This window comes from Myotis lucifugus, unplaced genomic scaffold (genome assembly GCF_000147115.1).
Source record: "Myotis lucifugus unplaced genomic scaffold, Myoluc2.0 scaffold_231, whole genome shotgun sequence".
NCBI lineage: Eukaryota > Metazoa > Chordata > Mammalia > Chiroptera > Vespertilionidae > Myotis > Myotis lucifugus.
In genome coordinates this window covers 334,657-355,099 of record NW_005871279.1, presented here as the reverse complement: position 1 = coordinate 355,099, position 20,443 = coordinate 334,657, and the positions used below count along the sequence as shown (strand labels likewise).

The window sequence follows — 20,443 nt, the reverse complement described above, 5'->3', positions numbered from 1 at the left end:
TTTAAAGGGCCAGAAGGTTGAGAACACGGGGGATGCAAATTAGAAGTTGCTTTCCAGCTCTTCTGCTGCAGGCAAGGTGGTGCCAGTAATCTTTAGAGCAGCCTTCTAATAAAGCTGCAGGTACTGACTGCTGGAGTAAGCATATTGTGTACTTAAAAATGGTAAAGGGAGATGAGAAATATGGGAAGTACACTATCAATTTCAGCACCATGTCCCATCACGTGGAAACACCACACTTTACCTTTTTTCTTGTTGGAGGACATTTAATTCAAGTATCTATCTATCATCTATCTATCTATCTATCTATCTATCTATCTATCTATCTATCTATCTATCAATCATCTATTCATCCATCCATCTATCCTAGTTTTTAACCTTAGATACTAATAGTATGCCATACAAACTTAAAAATAGGCATCTTTAAGCATTCCTTAAATATTTATTTTATGTTGCACTTTAAGAAATAATATCCCCCATAAAGTTCTCTGAGAAATAAGCTGAAGGGTGGAAGACTGTATATTCAGGATTGTTAGAGATGAAGTGAGCTGGGAGATGAGTTAGAACTCCTTTTCACAGAGGGCAGCTTATTTTGATGCCTTAGTTTGGATGCTGCAGGTGAGGGCTCCTTGCTGCAGTTGGGCACACGGCCTATGTCCTGGCCTCCTAAGAGACCCTCATCAAAGAAGAAACCTCCATTCCCTAAAGTCCTTCCATCCTATACCTTGTTTTATACTTGGTTATTTTGTTTTATGTTTTAAAACATGTTTCATCTTTACTGTTTTTTTCCTCACTTGTTTAATTAATATTTATTTTTTAAGTATTTTGTTTTTAAGTGGACATCAGGAGATATTTGCATAAAGTAACAGGCTTATTAATTGTCCGAGGCCACAGCAAAAGATGCCTGATATCTTTCTTTCTCCTCATCTCCCTTTTTTCCACTCTCTCAGCTCTTAGATTTTGAGATGTTGAAAAGATCTGTCTCCTATTTGAGTTCCAGATGGTCTCCAGGACCTAAAGAAGCTCTGTGGGATAAGTTTGCAGCCTAAATCATACATAAACAATGCTTTTTAATTTCCACATACACTAGGGGAGAAGTGGTTTTCCACAGAAAGAGCAAGCACTTTTCACAGATTAGCTGAGGAGCAGTCTCAGAGCAGCGCTGATTTTGTATGGCAGCTCATGCCCTGTGTATACAAAGACTATGAAGACATCCCTGAGTGGAAATCCAACTGTGTAAACCTCCAACTTGTGCAAATTTGTGTAAGCCCAGGAGAGAAATTTTGAAGAATATGATTGGGTAGTAATGCTTAAGGAGGACTCCTAAAATGAAAGCAAATCTCAAACAACTTTAATTTTAAGATTCTTTTACTCAAATGTTAGAATTTACCTTTTAATGGCCTGGCTTAAGAGTAACTAATTAAATGATAACAACCACCACAGAAAACACAAACTAATCTTCTTTCAAGGGGACATTTTATACTTCTCCCAGTGATCAGCTCTTAGTAAGTTGGTTAATCTTTTGGATTAAATATCTGTACTCTCCCAAAACTCATCCTATATAATAAAGAGGTAATATGCAAATTGACCATCACACCTTTGCACAAGATGGCCGGCAGGGGAGGGCAGTTGTGGGCGATCAGGCCAGCAGGGGAGGGCAGTTGGGGGGCACCAGGCCTGCAGGGAAGGGGTTTTAGGGGCCACTAGGCTGGCAGGGGAGGGCAGTTAGGTACAAACAGGCCAGCAGTGTATGTCAGTTAGGGGCAACCAGGCCGGCAGGGGAGGGCAGTTGGGGGCAACTGGGCCAGCAGGGGAGGGCAGTTGGGGACAATTGGGCCGGTAGGGGAGCAGTTAAGTGTTGATCTGGCTGGCAGGGAGTGGTTAGGGGGTGATCGGGCTGGCAGGCAGAAGCAGTTAGGGGCAATTAGGCAGGTGAGCGGTTGGGAGCCAGCAGTCCTGGATTGTGAGAGGAATGTCCGACTGCCGGTTTAGGCCCGATCCCTGGACATCCCCGGCAGTCGGACATCCCCCGAGGGGTCCCAGATTGGAGAGGGTGCAGGCTGGGCTGAGGGACACCCCCACCAGTGCACGAATTTTGTGCACTGGGGCCTCTAGTCTATATATATAAAAGGCTAATATGCTAAGTGTCCCTACTATCGTCCGACCAGTAGTTATGGTGTGCACTGACTACCATGGAGCAGACGCTTAATGCAGGAGCTGCTGAGTTGCAGTGACTTGGCAGTGGCAGTTCACGGGTGATGCACCCCGAAACCAGAGAGGAGGGAGTCCGATTCCTTGTGGAGCCACGTGATTCCCCTTCATCTGGGGGTTATGTTGTTGTTGGGCCACTGTCGGCCCTGAATCTGGTTTACTGCACACTTGTGTTTGTGTTTCACACCCTGTACAACAGCAACTTTACAGAATGCCCTCTTGTACTCTGGGACCCCTTGGGGTATGTCAGAGAGCCAGTTTCAGCCCAATCCCCACAGGCCAGGCCGAGGGACCCCACCTGCCAGAGGGACTCACTCATTCTGCAGACTCTGGGGAGGGACTGTGGGAGGTTGGCTCCAGGGTGTGTCCGGCCCGTCTTGCCTAGTCTCGCCCCACTGTCTACCTTATAATTAATTTCCTTTCAATGTGCACAAATCTGTGCACTGGGACACTAGTATATTTTAAAGTCTTAACCCTCAATGTGATGGTATTTAGAAGTGGAGCCTTAGGGCAGTGACTAGGTATAGATGAAATTGTGAGGGTGGGGATCCCATGATGAAATTAATATCCTTATAGGAAAAAAAGAAGAGAGACTAGAGCTCTGCTTCAACCACATAAAGAGAGTGAGAGGGTGGTTGTCTGTAAGCCAGAAAGAGAATCCGCAAACCTTCGTATACTACTTAAATATTATAGAAGTTTCAGCTTGAAAACCAAGGTTTTATGAAGTATAAAGTTATCAGTAACAGTGCCCCATCCATCATAAACTCCAACGTTCTCAGTTTCTTGGGAATTTGAAGCCAGTGGAGGAACAAATTGACCTATGTTAACTCTATTTCTTAAGATGAACATGGGTGCTAGAGATACCACCAAGTAAGCTGACCAACATTAGGAAGTTCTTTCCTCTCTGAACTTCTTTTGATAATGTTATACCAAAAAATATCTTCATCAACATTTTCCATTTATATGAAAAAGTGCAATATGTAGTATGAGGACTTAGAAAGAGACTGGCAGTGACATGGCACTACCCACAGAGACTTCATTCTGGATTTCTAAAAACAGTAGGGAATCTATATTTTCTACTTTATTATAGGAAGCAACTCACTTTAGAAATACAGTGAACAAGATTGCGGCTAAAGTGAACTTTGAGCAAATGTACTGATGGAAATAACAAGATGTAGAAAAGAGTCATCAAAAATGGGAAGTCGTCAAATTAGACCAAAATAGATGTTTTGGATACCTTTTTACTGAGAAAAAATTGGGACTTAATATTAGGATGCCATTTTCTTATATGCTGAGTAGACCCATGGTTAACTTAATATATGGTAAAATGTATTTTGTTTTATTTTCATAACATATGTCTAGGCTATTTTACGTAATCCCTTTGTCATCCCAACCCATCCAGAATTGAAGAATACTCTCCAGATATTGCCATCTACAGATACCTTTACCAGACCCTCTCTGACTATGACAGCTAAGATTCTGGGCCAGTGAGGCAAAATCAGGCAGGGAGTATGCCTCCCAGAATGCTGTGTTCATGGGAATGTTTCTGTCACACTGGGCCACATTCATATTTCATTTTTATTTATATTCTTATTTGTTTATCTCTTATAAATTGTACCCTACTTTACTCATCCTCTCCTCTATCCTGCATTGTTCTAGGCAGGCTAAATTCAAACGATGTACAGTGAGGGACAAGGGACTTTACAATCTGGTTCCAACACCTTTTCAATGACAAAGTTTAGGTCCAGCTGTACTGCATTTCCTCCTGCCAGTGTGAATGGGGGTGGGGGGTGAACACTGCTACAATTTAGAGATTAGAGAGACAGGCGGAGGCTTTTTTTTTTTTTTATTAGAAACTGAATTGGTGGAAATGTAACATTTTTAAAAATCCAGAAAACTGCAAAATACCAAAAAGAATATAATGAATGATATTATATTTTAAAATTATTAGTATGATCCTCTTTCTGTCAATGTTTTATAACTTCTCAAGAGTAGGAATTTAAAAAAAGAGGAATAGTTAGCAGAAACAAATTTCAAAAAGTCCTGCTTTGTTCTCGAGACTTCCTTACATTTCCTCACTTCAAAATAAGAAAAATTACCATTTATAAGCAGTTCCTCATATGATCTTATTAGGTACTAAAATGGCTTATATTTTTATGGGTTATTTCCAATATTTGAATAAATTGTAGTAGTGTTGGTAGGATGGGGAATTATTTATTTACTTATTCTCTTTTAATCTTTATTGTTGAAAGTATTACATAGGTCCTCCTTTCCCCTCCATTAACCTCTTCCAGCCCGCTCCTGTCTTCCTGCCCCCCTTCCACAGGCCAGGCCCTTACCATCCCATTGTCTGCGTCCACGGGTTATGCATATATGCATAAAAGTTCATTGGTTGATCTCTTCTCACCCATACTCCCCTGCCTTCCCTCTGAGGTTCAACAGTCTGTTCATGCTTCTAGGACTCTGGGTCTATTTTTGATCATTAGTTTATTTGGTTCATTAGATTCCACATATGAGTGAGATCATGTGATACTTGTCTTTCTCTGACAGGCTTATTTCACTCAGCTTAATACTCTCCAGGTTGCAAATGTTAAGAGTTCTTTCTTTTTTATTGCCACATAGTATTCCATTGTGTAAATGTACCTCAGTTTTTTTATCCACTCAACTGCTGATGGGCACTTAGGCTGTTTCCAAGTCTTAGGATGGGGAAATTCTTAGCTTGAACAAATGTGGTCTAAATTGTTTGATTACATAATCTAATTATGATCTTTGGCAATGCAGGAAAATAATTTAGAATTGTTTTATTCAACATTAATTCATGCATTACTACCCTCATATCCAAAATAAATTTAGGAAGACACATAAAATAAGTACCATTTTTTTTTCAAAGTAGTGCCTACTTTAACTATTATTATTTTTGGTGATTTTCCCAATATGATAGAAAATCCACTGAAGTAGTATATTTTAATATTCTTTTCAGGTCTAACCCTTGACTGCTTCTGTCTTCATTAATTAGGGATTAATCGGTTTGTTGGGTTTTTATCTTTCCTTTCTCCCCATATGTATATTTATTAGATATAAGCCCAAATCTGTAGAATCTCTCAATGCCTTAAAACTGCTAAAATCATGGTTTCCCTCTTGCCCTTCAAGACATCTTCATGCTCTCTTAAATATGCAAGAACACTTAACATTGGCACTTAAAATTGTCAGTAAATGTCTATGTGTTTTATCTTCTTTTCCATTAAGTTTCTCTCTACTGCCTTTCACCTGATTTGTTTTAAACCCACAATGCATTCATTTACTTTAACAATTCTTTTTCTGATTTTACATTTGATATTTTCACCAAGATTATGTTTCTACTTATACCTTAAATTTTAGAGGTGAAAACAATGACAAAATCCTTTTAAAGTCTAGTTTTGTAATCCCAATTTAAATCTCATAAACTTCTCAGTTAAATATTAGAAAGCAGTCAATTTTTTTCTGACCCTCCCTCCCTTCTTATGGGAAAACAGTTCAGAGTTATTATGCTTTAATAAACAACACATAAGTAAAATCATTGTAGATAAGAGCTCATTAAAATGTACCTCTTCTATCTCAGTAAACTAAGAAAAACAAAGCCACTTTTTCTTGGTTTCCAGAAACCCTTCAAATGTCCCGTCCCATTCTTTCACCAGAAGGGGTGTATCTGTACAAATGCATCATGACCCTTTGGTAGCATCATTTAATGATGATTTCATGAAGGTTTTGTTTTGTTTTATCATGTTTTTATGTCTTTTTTTCCCCACAGCATAAGTACTTTTTACAAAGCGATCCTTATGAGTACTGTAGTTTCTAATGTTAAGTGTGGATAGTGAATTTCACTTTAGAATCAGAAGAGATATTCTAGGTCAATACTCTAGAAACCGCAATTCTAGCAGTTTCTTTTATTTCCCATCAACATATTAAAGTTCAAGCAAAACCTAATCATTTCCAAGTACCCTGAAACCCAGTCAACGTTAGAGATATTAAATATCCAATGCCGCCCGGCTGGTGTGTCTCAGTGGTTTAGTGTCAACCTATGCACCAGGAAGTCATGGTTTGATTCCCCTTCAGGGCACATTCCTGGGTTGCAGGCTCCGTCCCCAGTGTGGGGTGTGCAGGAGGCAGCTGATCAATGATTCTCTCTCATCACTGGTGTTTCTATCTTTCTCTCCCACTCCCTTCCTCTCTGAAATCAATAAAAATAAAAATAAATTAAAAAATGCTTTTAGCCCTAGCTGGTTAGGCTCAGTGGATAGATCATCAGCCTGTGGAATAAAGGGTCACAGGTTCAATTCCAGTCAAGGGCACATGCCTGGGTTGCAGGCTGGATCCCCAGTCGGGGGCGTGCAGGAGGCAGCTGATCAATGATTGTCTCATCATTGATGTTTTTATCTTTCTCTCCCTCTCCCTTCCTCTCTGAAATAAATAAAAATATATTTAAAAATGCTTTTATAAAAAGTATTCAGTGGCATAATTTGTTTTAAGACTGAGATAAAATTTAGCACCTGGGGCAATTAAATAACTTGTTCTCTGAGACAAGTTGTTCATGTTTTGGCCACGGGTTATAGTTGTATCAGAGATTAAAGTATTTTCACAAAATTTTACAGGACTTCAATAAGTGCTTGGAGAGGGCATACATTTCTACATCAGTCAACATTGGAGAAAAATTAGCATCATAAATCGTATTCTCTGCTGCCTTCCCTCCCCCAACACACACACCAAGATATCTTAAAGAGAAGAAACTGCAAGAAGGTAGCAAAATAAAAAATACTGAATCTATCACAAAAAATACTGAACCTATTAATGTCAGGGCTAACAATTTTACTCTTTATTATTAAGCATGTTTTATATTGAAACCTATCTTCTATGATAAACTGAAAACCAAAGACTTGGGCTACATGAAATATTTATTCAAAACATAATGTCAGAGAAGTTATGCATTTTTGTTGTATGGTATGTTCTCTTCTAAGTGTAACCATAACAACTCTAATTTCCCATTGTCCATGGCACTCCCCTCCTCCCCTCTCCCAAGCTCCCCACTGTATTGACAAAGTTTTTACCTACTTGTGACTTCTGCCTTATTGAGTGACTAGAGGCCTGGTGCACGAAATGCGTGCACGGGGGTGAGGGGTTTCTCAGCCCGGCCTGCACACTCTCCAATCCGGGGCCCCTTAGGGGTGTCTGATTGCCTCTCACAATCCGGGACCGCTGGCTCCTAACCATTCACCTGCCTGTCTGCCTGATCGCCCCTAACCACCTCTGCCTGCTTTACTGATCACCCCTAACTGCTCCCCTACTGGCCTGATCGTCCCTAACTGCTCCCCTGCTGGCCTGATTGCCCCTAACTGCCTCTGCCTCACCCCGCACGAAGGACCCAGGATTCCCTCCTCCGGCTCATTGCAGGCACCCGGGACTCAGGGATCTCTCTCTCTGGCTGGCCGCAGGCACCCAGGACCTGGGCCAGCTTCGCCCGGGCCAGCTGCAGCCTCAGGGGACCGGGACTGTGGGGTGGGCGGCTTGTCCCTCTCCCGGGCCGCAGGCGCAGCCGTGGCGCCCAGGACTGCAGGGACTGTGGGGCGTGCGGATTGTCTCTCTCCTAGGCCGCAGGTGCAGGCGCAGCTGCTGGCGCCCGGGACCGCGGGGCAGATGGCTTGTCCCTCTCCCAGGCCACAGCCTGGCTGGTCCCCATTCCTCTTTTGCAAGCTCATTTGTGCCTGGCTGGTCCCCATTCCTCTCTCCCTAATGTTGAGTGTCTGAGCCGTTATGGCGTGATGGTGTGGGGGTGTGATGACCATTTGCATATTAGTTCTTTATTATGTAGGATGTGTAAGGATGGAGGAGGAAGCGACTGGATATATGTCTAGATTGCATTAGAGCAGTTAATCAAGATGGGGCCCTTAGATAACCCATTTCACAGTCATCTGGGTATTTATTAAAAATCCAGATTTGCTAATCATGCCTTGCCACGCTCCCCTCCCCCCACCTACTGAATACCACCTCTGGGGCTAGACACTGGGATTTTGCATTTTAGTTAAGTGCCTGAGATGATTCTAAAGTGTTTATCTCAATAGTAGCTACAATCCATACTTTAGCTTATCTTAATGGCTGTTACATCATTTCTACAGAGAATAAACAGTTTTATTATTAATTCTATTAAAGATGTGGAAATTGAGGCACACAGATTTTTTTTTTTTCACCGAGAGCCACTCAGAATGCATCCTCTCCCTCTTCTCTCCCGAGAGAGAGAGAAGAACGGTCATCAATGGCAAGCGGCAGTTGCCGAAGCAACACCGAGAGCCGGCTTCACGCTCAGGAGAGAATGCTGCGTCTCCTCCTCGTGGTTTCGGGTGCTCTACACGTTCAGAGAAACTTCTCTAGTAACGAACTATAGAAATGATCCCTGAAAGTATAGTCTTGAGGGACACAGATTTTAAATTCATGATCCAAGTTTATTCACTGAGTTATGGCCAAGCTAAGATTAAAATTATAGCTCTAAGTTTATAACCAACTGATCTGTCTACCATATTAATATTATACACAGGTGTGGGCAAAAGTAGTTTTATAGTTCTGAGTAAGTAAAACACAGTTCATTCTTGTTATTATTATTTATTCTTGTATTATATATATTTCCATATGACAACTGTCTACCTTTTTTGCTCACCCCTGTGTATAACATTTTCTCCACTACTTAATGATTCCATATTCCTATTGAGCAATTGAAATGCCCTGATTATGAAACAGTGGAGGATGGAGTGAAGATGAGGATACAATAGCTTACCCTTTGATTTGTAAGTTATTACTTTTTGTAAAAGTACAACTTAGTTCTGTTGAATTTATGTCTTTTTTTTAGTAGCAATTATTTTAAAAAGCAAATGATTTGCAACTTAACTAAGAACCATAGCCAGAAAACTTTTCTAAAAAAGAAGAAATTGTAGCCTTTATACAAATATATGTTAGAAGTACTTAAATTAGAAATGTTGTCTTCCCTTAAAGAGATTTTACTTTTATAGCACATATGAAAAACAAACTTTTGAACCACTAAAAAGAAGATAATGATTCAGTTTCTATAAAAAGAAGAGAATTAAGGACCAGAATGTGTTAGGACCTAAATTATGCAATATATACAGGCAAAAGTAATCTAGAAAACATTAACTTTATGTATAATTCATTTAGCAGCTGCCTATTTGTGACACTTATTATACACTGATTAAGAGCATGGCTAAACAACCATATAATGTGTGCCTCATATAACACCCTGTTCTTGCTGCAAGCTTAAAGAAGCAAAATTAGGTACACTAAAACTTTGTATGTTAATGTTAATTGAAACAAGTCATGATCTGAATATATGAAAACATTGATGGATCATGGACAAATTCAGAGCTGACCTTGCAGAGAGTGAGAGAGACCTAAGGGGAAGTTTGGGGAAACCTCTTTGCAGCCACCTTTTTAGTGGTCTTTGCTGTCCTGTAATGAACTATGGCTGCAATGTTTGCCGTATGAAAATGTGATTGGTAAATAGCTAGTATAATCCAACCACGGGATAGCCAGGTGAGAAAACAGAGTAAATGGGGGAGGGAGGGAGGGGAGTATTTATTTCTTAAACAAGGATGCTAGTGAATTTTTATACTGTTTGAAATTCAATTTTATGTCTTTTCAAAGCACAGTTTTCAAGATTCTGTAGTGCTTTTTCTATCTTTCAATCTCAGGCTTGGGAAAGTTGATCATGGGAGGGCTTATTAATAGGTCCTGGGGTGGCAATGAAGGATAGGTGCTGAATTTGAAACTCTTTGGAAGAATCTGAGGTTTCTTGGAATATTGCCCAGAATTCCATTTAAAAAATTAGTAATGGTAATGTACATTTCCTTAATCTCCTTATCTTTCATTAAAAAAATGAATGTTGCCCTGTGAAATGACTTCTAGCCATCTTTTTGATTAGACAAGTCATATTAAGACAATAAAACAAACATGTTGTTTAGTCACTGACTAATACCAAGAAGAAGACATTTTAAATAAACTGGCCAGAAAGATATCTTGGAACTTTGACAGAAGCTATTTCTCTATTTTTATAACATACTTTTTTTCTTATGATAAAAGTAAAATATTCATTGCAGAATAATTTAAAAAGTCTGATAAGCAAAAGGAAAAGAAACATTTTGAGAAATGTCTCCATTGGTAATATATGTCACCAAAGACTAAGAGATCATTCTCTTTTTTTTTTTTCAGTCTTCAAAGACTTTCAAGTACTGCTATCTACAGCCTGCTGCATGGGTGTCAGAGCCCAGAGGTAGAAGAAAATTTGCCGTGGGAAGTATTGGAAGAGGAAGAGGAGGAGGAGGAGGAGGACTCAACTGAGGGACAGACACCTTCCCTTAACACTGTCATTACTGCAATGGTTAACTGACATTATTTCCAACCTAACAGCCATGTGACTTGTATACATACTTAATTTGGGGGGACTCATTTTCCTTACTTATCTGTTTTATTTAAACACACACACACACACACACACACACACACACATTTAGGTGGACTATTGACATAAGATATCCCAAGTTTCTCTAGCACTCTTTATTTTTCCTACTAAAGGCCCGATGCATGAAATTTGTGCAAGGGGCTCGGCCTTTGCAGACCCGGATGCACCGCGGCCCTGCCCACTGGTCGCTCAGGAAGGTTGTTCCGCCGTCCAGTCTAATTAGCATATTAGCTCTTTATTATATAGGACTAGAGGCCCGGTGCACGAAATTCGTGCACTGGGGATGGGTGGGGGTCCCTTAGCCCAGCATGTGCCATCTTGTAGTCCGGGACCCCTCCCTCATTACTGCCCACCTGCTTGCTGCTTCCTACCATTCGGCTTGCTGCTCCTTAGTGCTGCCACGAAGGCCTTGGGTCTGCTGGGTGCCGGGCCTGCAGGTTTGTGTCTCTGATACCCCCAGCAGCCCCAGCACCTTGATGGCGGGGCTTGGGGCTGCGGGTCTTTGACATGCAGAACAAAGAACATGGGTACAGGCCTCTCCCTCTGCAGTCGCTGCTGGGTACAGGCCCCCCGCTGCGATCACCATGGGGATCCGAGCAGGCCAGCCGGCAACCCGAGCCCCAGTGGGGTCCGGGGTTGCCGCCTGGCCTGCGCCCGGGCCCTCCCGCCCTCCGATCGCCAATGGGATCACTCCGCGCAGGCCAGTGGGGTCCGGGGTTGCCGCCCGGTTTTCCAATAACGATCACCGGCTGGGGGGTGGGGGAAGGTGGCCTTTGCCCACCCCCTAGCTCTTACCTGCCGCCTGGGTTGCCGATCACCATTTTTCAGTCCTTCCCCTTTCGCCTCCCGTATGCAAATTAGCCGCCATTTTTGTTGGCGGTTAACCGCCATCTTAGTTGGCAGTTGATTTGCATAAGGATATGCTGATTAGCCAATGGGAAGGGTAGCGGTCGTACGCTAATTACCATGTTTCTCTTTTATTAGTGTAGATTACCCATTCACACCAAGCTACCATCATTTCTGTATAGGGTAGTGCATATGAGTCTCTTCGCTATCTTGCTCCTTGACCCTCTACAATTCATTCTCAACATATCAGCCAGAGTGTGCCCTTAAAAGCATAAATTATGTCATCGCCTGCTTAAAGTCTTTCAATCATTTCCCTTTGTAGTTATTATAAAATGTCTACTCTTTTCCATGACCTTTGTGTTTCTGTAGGATCTGGCGCCTCTGTCCTCATTTGCCACCATTCTCTCCTATGTCTCAGTGTGTCAAACATCCCGGCCTTACTCCTAGTCCTAAACTATGCCAAGCTTGTCCTCATCTGTATTTGTTTTTACCTCACCTTAGAAAATCCAGCTTCAGATCTTTTTCTTGGCTGGTAGTTTTCAAGTCTCATTTCAAATGTCACCACATTACAGAGGTATTTCCTGGCTATGCTTTCCAAGGTAACTACTTGCTTTTATTTTTACCTTTTTACTATCTTTCCAGTGTTTATCTCTCTGAGATTGAGGTTTCTTTCTTTCTTTCTTTTTTAACTTTATTATCATTTTGCCCACCATATTCAAGACTGTAAGCTCCATGAGGAAAGTTCCAATGCCCAGAATAGTAGGCACTCAATACACATCCTATATAATAAAACCCTAATATGCAAATCGACTGAATGGCAGAAAGACCAGTGGAACAACCGGTCACTATGACATGCACTGACCACCAGAGGGCAAATGCCCAGTGGAAGTGATCGGGGGGCAGGGCCGGCCAGCAGGTGGTGCCAGGCCACCAGCCATGGCGGGTGCCAGCAGGGGCCCCCTGATAGCCCCGCCTGCCCATCACCCCACAGATGGCCCTGATCGCTGGCCAGGCCTAGGACCCTACCCTATATATTGGGAACAGTCTCTTAGATTTAAAAATTAAAGCATGGCAAGGCTACTCTACAGTGAAAAAACAGGATGATGCAGCGATGACATGCATGGACGCTGGCTAGCACATTTTGTGGTCAGCCCTGATTCTGACACTTATAACTGTGTGACAAAGCCAATTACTTAACTTCTCTCTGCTTCAGTTTTTCCACCCATAAGATGGGGAAAATGGTACTACTGACTCAAAAGAATCATGTTATCTACTACTTTTTATTATCAGGGCAAAATAATGTAGCTGCCCATACAACAACAAGATGCCTTTCACTTGTATGAAAAGTATGGTCACTGGTATATGCAGCATCCCGGATTATGAGAGGGATGTCTGACTGCCAGCGGGCCTAAACTGAGGGTGCAGGCTGGGCTGAGGGACCCCCCTGCCCCTGTGCACAAATTTCGTGCACTGGGCCTCTAGTATGCTGTATAAAACCTGATTGTAGTTTCACATTCAATAGCATGATTATTAAATGTTTGCCTTCTCCCCAGTTTCTAAGCAGTTTTATCTCCATTGTATAACTTGTTGCTTAATATTAATGCATGTTAAGTGAATAAATTATGACTATTGTATCCTCAAACTAACTATGTACTTATAGCCTGCTTATATAATCTAATCAGTTTGCCTGAGTTGATATTTTACTTAAGCTCTTCATTTTGTCATTTTCCTATTTATATTATCTATTAATATGAAGATTTTCTATATGTTGATTATATGTCAAAATGTCTTCAGATACAAGTCATGGAGTCATACAATGCCCAATTATCAAAAACTTAAGCAAATGAGACATTTAATTAAATAACTGGAGTAAATGGTTTTTATATTGACACAGAAGCTCAACAATTTCAGCAGAGAGCCAGGCTCAATTGATCTTCCTACTTGGCCATCCTCAGCATTGTTTGCCACCTTAGGCTTCTTGTCTCATGACTGAAAGATGCCTCTCACAGCTCTAAGTGCTCTGTCCTTCCAAAACTATATTCAAGGAAATATAGAAAAGAAAGGGCCAGTACTAGAAAGTTCTCCATCCAAGTCTATGTCTGGTAGACCTCAACCAGAAATTTTTCCACAAGTCACCAATCACACTTCCCTTTACATTTAAAGTTTAAAATTTAAGTGGCAAAGAGAATGATATAAGTATAATTGGTTTATAGAAGTCCTGATTTATTTCTTGGGCCTGAGTTCATTATACATGTCTAAATTGAATACTCTTATGAGCAAGGAAGAGATGAGAAGTTGGGTAGGCTACTAACATGGTCTGCCACAAACAGCATAAGTAACCAATAACTGTTTTCAATTTATTTGCTATTGCTGTGAATCTCTTTACATTTAGGTTAAAAGGACTGGATGTATTTTGGATATCTGTAGGCATTAAAATATTATGTATTATGTGATTTTGTGAAGCATTTGTCTTGGATCTTATCAATGCTCTAGGTACCCTTTTGTGCTCAAAGCATTTGGTAGAATGTTTTCAGAGACTTTAAAAACAGTTTCCCTCTCTGTGAAAACCATGACTCTGTTACAAGTGCTTCAGTGTTTGTTACATTGGCTGCGTTCTATTGCAATTCCTCATCTCTTTCATCCTTCATTAAGGATTATTTTAGACTCACTCATTATAGGGTTGTGATTAACAATGATATCAGAGAAGAAATAAATGTGACTTTAGTGAAAACAATGTTTTCACAGTTTTAATCATTTTTTTCTAACTTTTTTCTTTTGGTTTAATTATCAGCAATTAATTAAGCTGCCACTAAGTAGTAGTTTATTCTAGGTGCTGGAAAGCTTTTAAAATGTAAAAGATAAATCTTATGCTCTCCACAATGAAGGAAAAATACCACATGATCTCACTCATTCATGGATAATAAAGACCATTACAAACTTTTGAACAATAATAGATACAGAGGCAGAGCTGCCTCAAACTGATTGTCAAACTGCAGTGGGAAGGCCAGGGAGGGTTGGGGGACAGGAGGGAGGGGAGTAAGAGATCAACCGAAGGACTTGTATGCATCCATATAAGCATAACTAATGGACATAAGACACTGGGGGGTAAGGGAGGGCAGGGGATTGTCAAGGGCGGGGGGAAAAAAAGGACACTTATGTAATACCCTTTGTAATACTTTTATCAAACAAAATAAAATAAATAATAAAAAAAATCTTATGCTCTCCAAAATTTTGCACAAATCTAAAGGGATTCATGACTTTTAGAAGAAAAAATAAACAACTACTGGTAAGTCACAAACCAAACCTTCAGTGCTGAACAGCAAAAGGTTTTCAGTGGTTTCTTGTCTTCAATAATGCCCTTCCAGGTATAGGTCTCACGGTGCTTGTTTTAAAACACATGAGAGAAAGATACAGGGCTTATGCTTACCTACAAAGGGTTTGTTTTTGTACATGCTTTGCACAAATGACAAATGGATGTGTTCCCAAAGCATGGCTTGCCCTTTTTTAAATTTACTTTCTTTAAAAATTATTTATTTACTTATTTATTTATTTTAAAGTTATAGTTGGTGTACAATAATATATTAGTTTCAGGTATACAACCCCACGATTAGACATTGGTATGACTGATGAAGTGATCACCTCCATAAATCTAGTACCTATGTGACACCATATACTAGTATTGTTATTACAATATTATTGACTATAGTCCATAAGCTGTACTCTACATCCCCATGACTATTCTCTTTTGTACTTCTATATCTCTTCACCTTTTTCACCTATCCCCTCAATCACTCTTCCAGCAACTGTCAAAATGTTTTTCTATATTTATGAGTCTGTTTCTGTTTTGCTTGTTTGTTTATTTTGTTTTTAAGATTCCACAAATAAGTGAAATCACCTGGCATTTCTCTAATTTATTTAACTCAGCATAATACTCTCTAGGTCCATCCATATTGTTGCAGATAACAAGATTTCATTTTTTTTTTGTGGCTGAGTCATATTCCAGTGTATATATGTGTACCACTTGTTTATTCATTCATCTTTACTCATCCATATAGATATGGACACTTAGGTGCTTCCATATCTTTGCTATTGTAAATCATGCTGCAATGAACATATGGATGCATATGTCTTTTCAATTTAGTGTTTTGGATTTCTTTGGATAAATACCTAGAAGTAGAGTTGCTGGGTCCTTCTTTGCCCCTTGTTACAGCCTGTTTTGAAGTCTATTTTGTCTGGTATAAGTATTGCTACCCCAGCTTTTTTGTTTTGTTTGTTTCTATTTTCATGAAATATCTTTTTCCATCCCTTTATTTTTAGTCTATGTGTGTCTTGATCTGAGTGAGTCTTTTGTAGACAGCATATACAAAGGTTTTGTTTTGTTATCCATTCAATCATCATATGCCTTTTGATTGGAGCATTTATTCCACTTGCGTTTAAAGTAATTGTTGACAAGTAGGCATTTATTGTCATTTTATTATCTATAGATTCTATACCTTTTTCTCTTTCTCCTTCTCCTTTGTCTTCTTCAAGAATACTCTTTAAGTCCTAGCTGGTTTTGCTCAGTGGATAGAGCATTGGCCTATGGATTGAAGGGTCCCAGGTTCAATTCTGGTCAAGGGCACATGCCCAGGTTGTGGGCTCCATCCCCAGTACGGGGCGTGCAAGAGGCAGCCGATTAATGATTCTCTTCATTGATGTTTCTATCTCTCTCCCTCTCTTTTCCTCTCTGAAATCAATAAAAAAAAATGTTAAAAAAAGAATACTCTTTAATATTTCATGTAATACTGGTTTGGTGGTGACAAACTCCTTTAGCTTTTTCTTGTTTGAGAAGCTCTTTATCTGTCCTTCAATCCTAAATGATAACTTTTCAGGGTAGAGTAATATTGACTGTAGGTCCTTGCTTTTTTGTTTGTTTTTTATTAATTCTCACCCAAGGATATTTTTCCCATTGCTTTTTAGAGAGTGGAAGGGAGGAAGGGAGGGAGGGGTAGAGAAAAACATTGATGTAAGAGACATATTGATTGGTTGCTTCCTGCATGCCCCTTGACCAGGGCTAGGGATTGAATCTGCAACCCTGGTATATGCCCTTAATTGGGACTGAACTCATGATCCGTCTGTTTGTTGGCCGGTGCTCTAACCATTTAGAAAACTGGTCAGGGAAGGCTCTTGCTTTTCATAGCTTTGAATTTTTTGTGCCAACCCTTTCTGGTCTGCAAAGTTTCTGTTGATAAATCAGCTGATAGCCTTATGGGGGATCCCTCCTATGTAACTGCTTTTCTCCTGCTGCTTTTAAGATTCTCCATGCTGGCGTATAGTGTTTACTCTTGAACAGTAATTGAAGATGACTCTTGCTTTGCATTTAACACACATTTTCTCTGGTTAGTATAAAGCTTTGTTGCTCTTTCATCTCTATGGTTATGAATTTGTTATCTCTCATGTGGGCTCAAAGTGTGGAGACATTAATTTCTGAGAATATAGCTTATATATTAGACTAGAGGCCTGGTGCACGAAATTCGTGTCCCTCAGCCCAGCCTGAACCCTCTCCAATCTGGGACATCCCTCTCATAATCCAGGACTGCTGGCTCCGAACTGCTCTCCTGCCTGCCAGCCTGATTACCCCCCAACCACCCCCCTGCCAGCCTGATCGACATCTAACTCCTCTCCCCTGCCAGCCTGGTCGCCCCCAACTGCCCTCCCCTGCAGGCCTGGTCGCCCCTAACTTCCCTCCCCTGCCAGCCTGATCGACGCCTAACTGCCCTCCCCTGCCAGCCTGGTCGCCCCTAACTGCCCTCCCCTGCAGGCCTGGTTGCCCCTAACTTCCCTCCCCTGCCAGCCTGATCAACACCTAACTGCCCTCCCCTGCCAGCCTGGTCGCCCCCAACTGCCCTCTCCTGCAGGACATCTTGTGGCGGTCATCTTTGACCACATGTGGGCGGCCATCTTGTGTTGGAGTGATGGTCAATTTGCATATTACTTTTATTAAGATAGGATCACAAAAATTTCCTTTAAAAAAGTTTATATTGCCCTAACCGGTTTGGCTCAGTGGATGGAGCATCGGCCTGTGGACTGAAGGGTCCCAGGTTCGATTCTGGTCAGGGGCATGTACCTTGGTTGTGGGCACATCCCCAGTGGGAGGTGTGCAGGAGGCAGCTGATTGATGTTTCTCTCCCATCAATGTTTCTAACTCTCTATCACTCTCCCTTCCTCTCTGTAAAAAAATTAATAAAATATATTTTTTAAAAAAGTTTATATTGGCAGAGGTAAGTAAAAACTGTCAGGTTTTCTTCTCATGAATTAATCTACTTACTGGTTCAAGGTTACTTTTTTCCTTTGAAATTAGGAAACTTAATACTGGCACATCACTTTCTTCTTCTTCAGCTAATTATAATGGTCTATATCAGTGGTCGGCAAACCCATTAGTCAACAGAGCCAAATATCAACAGTACAACGATTGAAATTTCTTTTGAGAGCCAAATTTTTTAAACTTAAACTATATAGGTAGGTACATTGTTAATAACTTAATTAGGGTACACCTAAGGCTTAAGAAGAGCCACACTCAAGGGGCCAAAGAGCCGTATGTGGCTCGCAAGCCGCAGTTTGCCGACCATGGGATACATTTGACTCATTTTGATTGATAACTATCATAGTCTCTGTCAAGTGAGAACTGTTTTTTTTTTTTGGTTTGTTTTTGGTGAGGAATAATTTTGTTACATTTCCCAAACAGCATGGTCCCTTTCTTAGTGATGAATATGGCTCATCTGACCAGGATTTTATTTTATTTTTTTTCATTCTTCCATGTTTATCACCTTTTACATGTTTATCACCTTTTTATTGAAAAAAATTATTTAAATCTTCACATTACAGCATTCTGATAACGTTATTTTTCTCACTTTTTTTCATTATAATCAGGCTACTGAATTGAATTTACATTTGCCTAAGAATAACTGTCATTTCCTTTATTTTTGAGTGAATTCTCTTTGTGCTATGATATGTAGATTTTTGTGGGCTAGTAGGTTTCATTTTCCTCTATTTAAGGGTCTGCCTTTGTGTCCAAAGCTGTCATACCTCTTCTATTTTTAGCTTGGCTAAATCTTAAGAAACAATTGAAGTAAAAGTTATTCTTCAGGTTGAGCCTGGTTTACCTAAGGTAGACATGTAAGATGCATTTGATGAAATGTTATATGTTAGCACAATGTCACCTCTACCATTAATGATCCAATGGACAGATAATCCTGTAATAGGAGTTCGAAGAATAAGAAGTTATTTTTTAAATTTCAAGAAATCAGAAACATTTTTAGTACAAGTCCTTTTATTCAGTGAATCCATTAGTACATGATTTTTAAATGAAAGCATTCAAATTTTTTCTTACTGTATAACCTTTTACAGTTACCACTTTTATTTAAATGAGACAAAAATGAGTGAAAATTCTGAGTATGTTTAACTAGCAGGTTAAATGTGATCTCTAGGCAAATCTCAATTACTTATGTTAAAGTAGTTAAAGATAGAACAGTGAATGATCTAAAATAATTTTTATTTCACTTTTATTAAAAATATTTATTTTTCAACCTGGGCATGTCTTACGATTTAAAAATTCATGTCAAAAGTAAGGCCAATTTATAAACACTTGAATTAGGTAAAGGAAGAAGGTTGCTCAGATCTCTCTCCAACTTTAAAATGTACATGCAAATATGTCCCCCTCCTATTGCTACATTATTTGCTACGAGAGGCCTGGTGCATGAAATTTGTGCACAGGTAGGGTCCCTAGGCTTGGCCGGTGATCAGGGCCAATCAGGTTCCCTGCCTCCCCACCTCCTCCTTCCCTCACTCCCTCAGCGCCCCATTGCCTGCCATGTTCTGTGCTGCCCCTGGTGGTCAGCGTACATCATAGCAAGTGATTGAACTCCAGGTCTCCTGGTCGAACTCCCAATGGGACAATTTGCATATTAGTCTTTTATTATATAGGATAATTATCTACATGTTGACTATAGACTATGCCTTCTTAGACGACAGGAGATTTGACTTTTCTCATATTTTATGTAGAATAGAGGAAGTTTAAGAGTTGGAGCTTGGAAGAGGTCTTATGAATGCAAAGTAAATAGACTGACAAGTTAACAGAACTGTGATTATGCACATTATATGTTACCAAAATGAAGTTCTGAATTTCAAAGTACTTGTATGGAATTGCTGTTGTCAAATTAAAAAACAAAATTCACCTTGGGTAACACAAAACGAACACAACTGAAAGTTAGAATCAAATCTTAACTTCTAGCAGATATGGTGATACACTGATTCTTCCATTTTGTCTTGATCTTTAAAATATAAGAAAAGGAATTATTCTAATTTTTAAAAATTTAAATAGCAGCTGGCATTATATTTTAAATAAAACTTAAATAGATAAGTGTGAGCCATAACACATCTTTCAATTTATATTTTAGGTAAGTAAGATCTCATTTTCCTACTTGTGAGCAAAGAAGCTTTACATTTCAAACTATGTTTAAGTCTGGTTACTTAGTGGCATTCCAATGAGAGAATCCCTGCTCTGCAACAGGATAGAAAGCAGCTGTCCATGGAAAAGTGTGACAAATTCAGAAAAGGAAGAGATTTCTTAGCATTGAAATTATAACCAGATAGGAAACAATATAATCAGAGGAGAACAATCCAAACTCAGCAAATTTCATGCAGATTAAATTAGCCACGAATTGCTTATTGTATATGTATCATTAGCTGTGGTTCATAATCATTCACTAACTTCCTCTCGCTAAGTGACTGGTATGCTTTCATAGAATTGGCATGTAAAAGCAAGGCCTACTCCTCAGCTAGATCCTATTTTTGTGAAATTTTTTCTATATTTAGCCCACAGTGCACATTTCTTAGTTTTCATGTCATTACCAGTTC

The 20,443-nt window shown here is 40.0% G+C and overlaps 1 protein-coding gene and 1 non-coding gene across 2 annotated transcripts in view; both read right to left on the bottom strand.

Moving 5' to 3' along the window:
• The window catches only part of LOC102423914 (ephrin type-A receptor 6), a gene marked incomplete at its 5' end in the record, with an annotated part of 354,481 nt that overhangs the window by 100,597 nt on the left and 233,441 nt on the right, over positions 1 to 20,443 (bottom strand). The window lies entirely within an intron of this gene.
• On the bottom strand, positions 8,432 to 8,645 carry LOC111827850. Its single transcript, XR_002831589.1, has one exon. It is a non-coding gene; the product is annotated as a small nucleolar RNA U3 (small nucleolar RNA).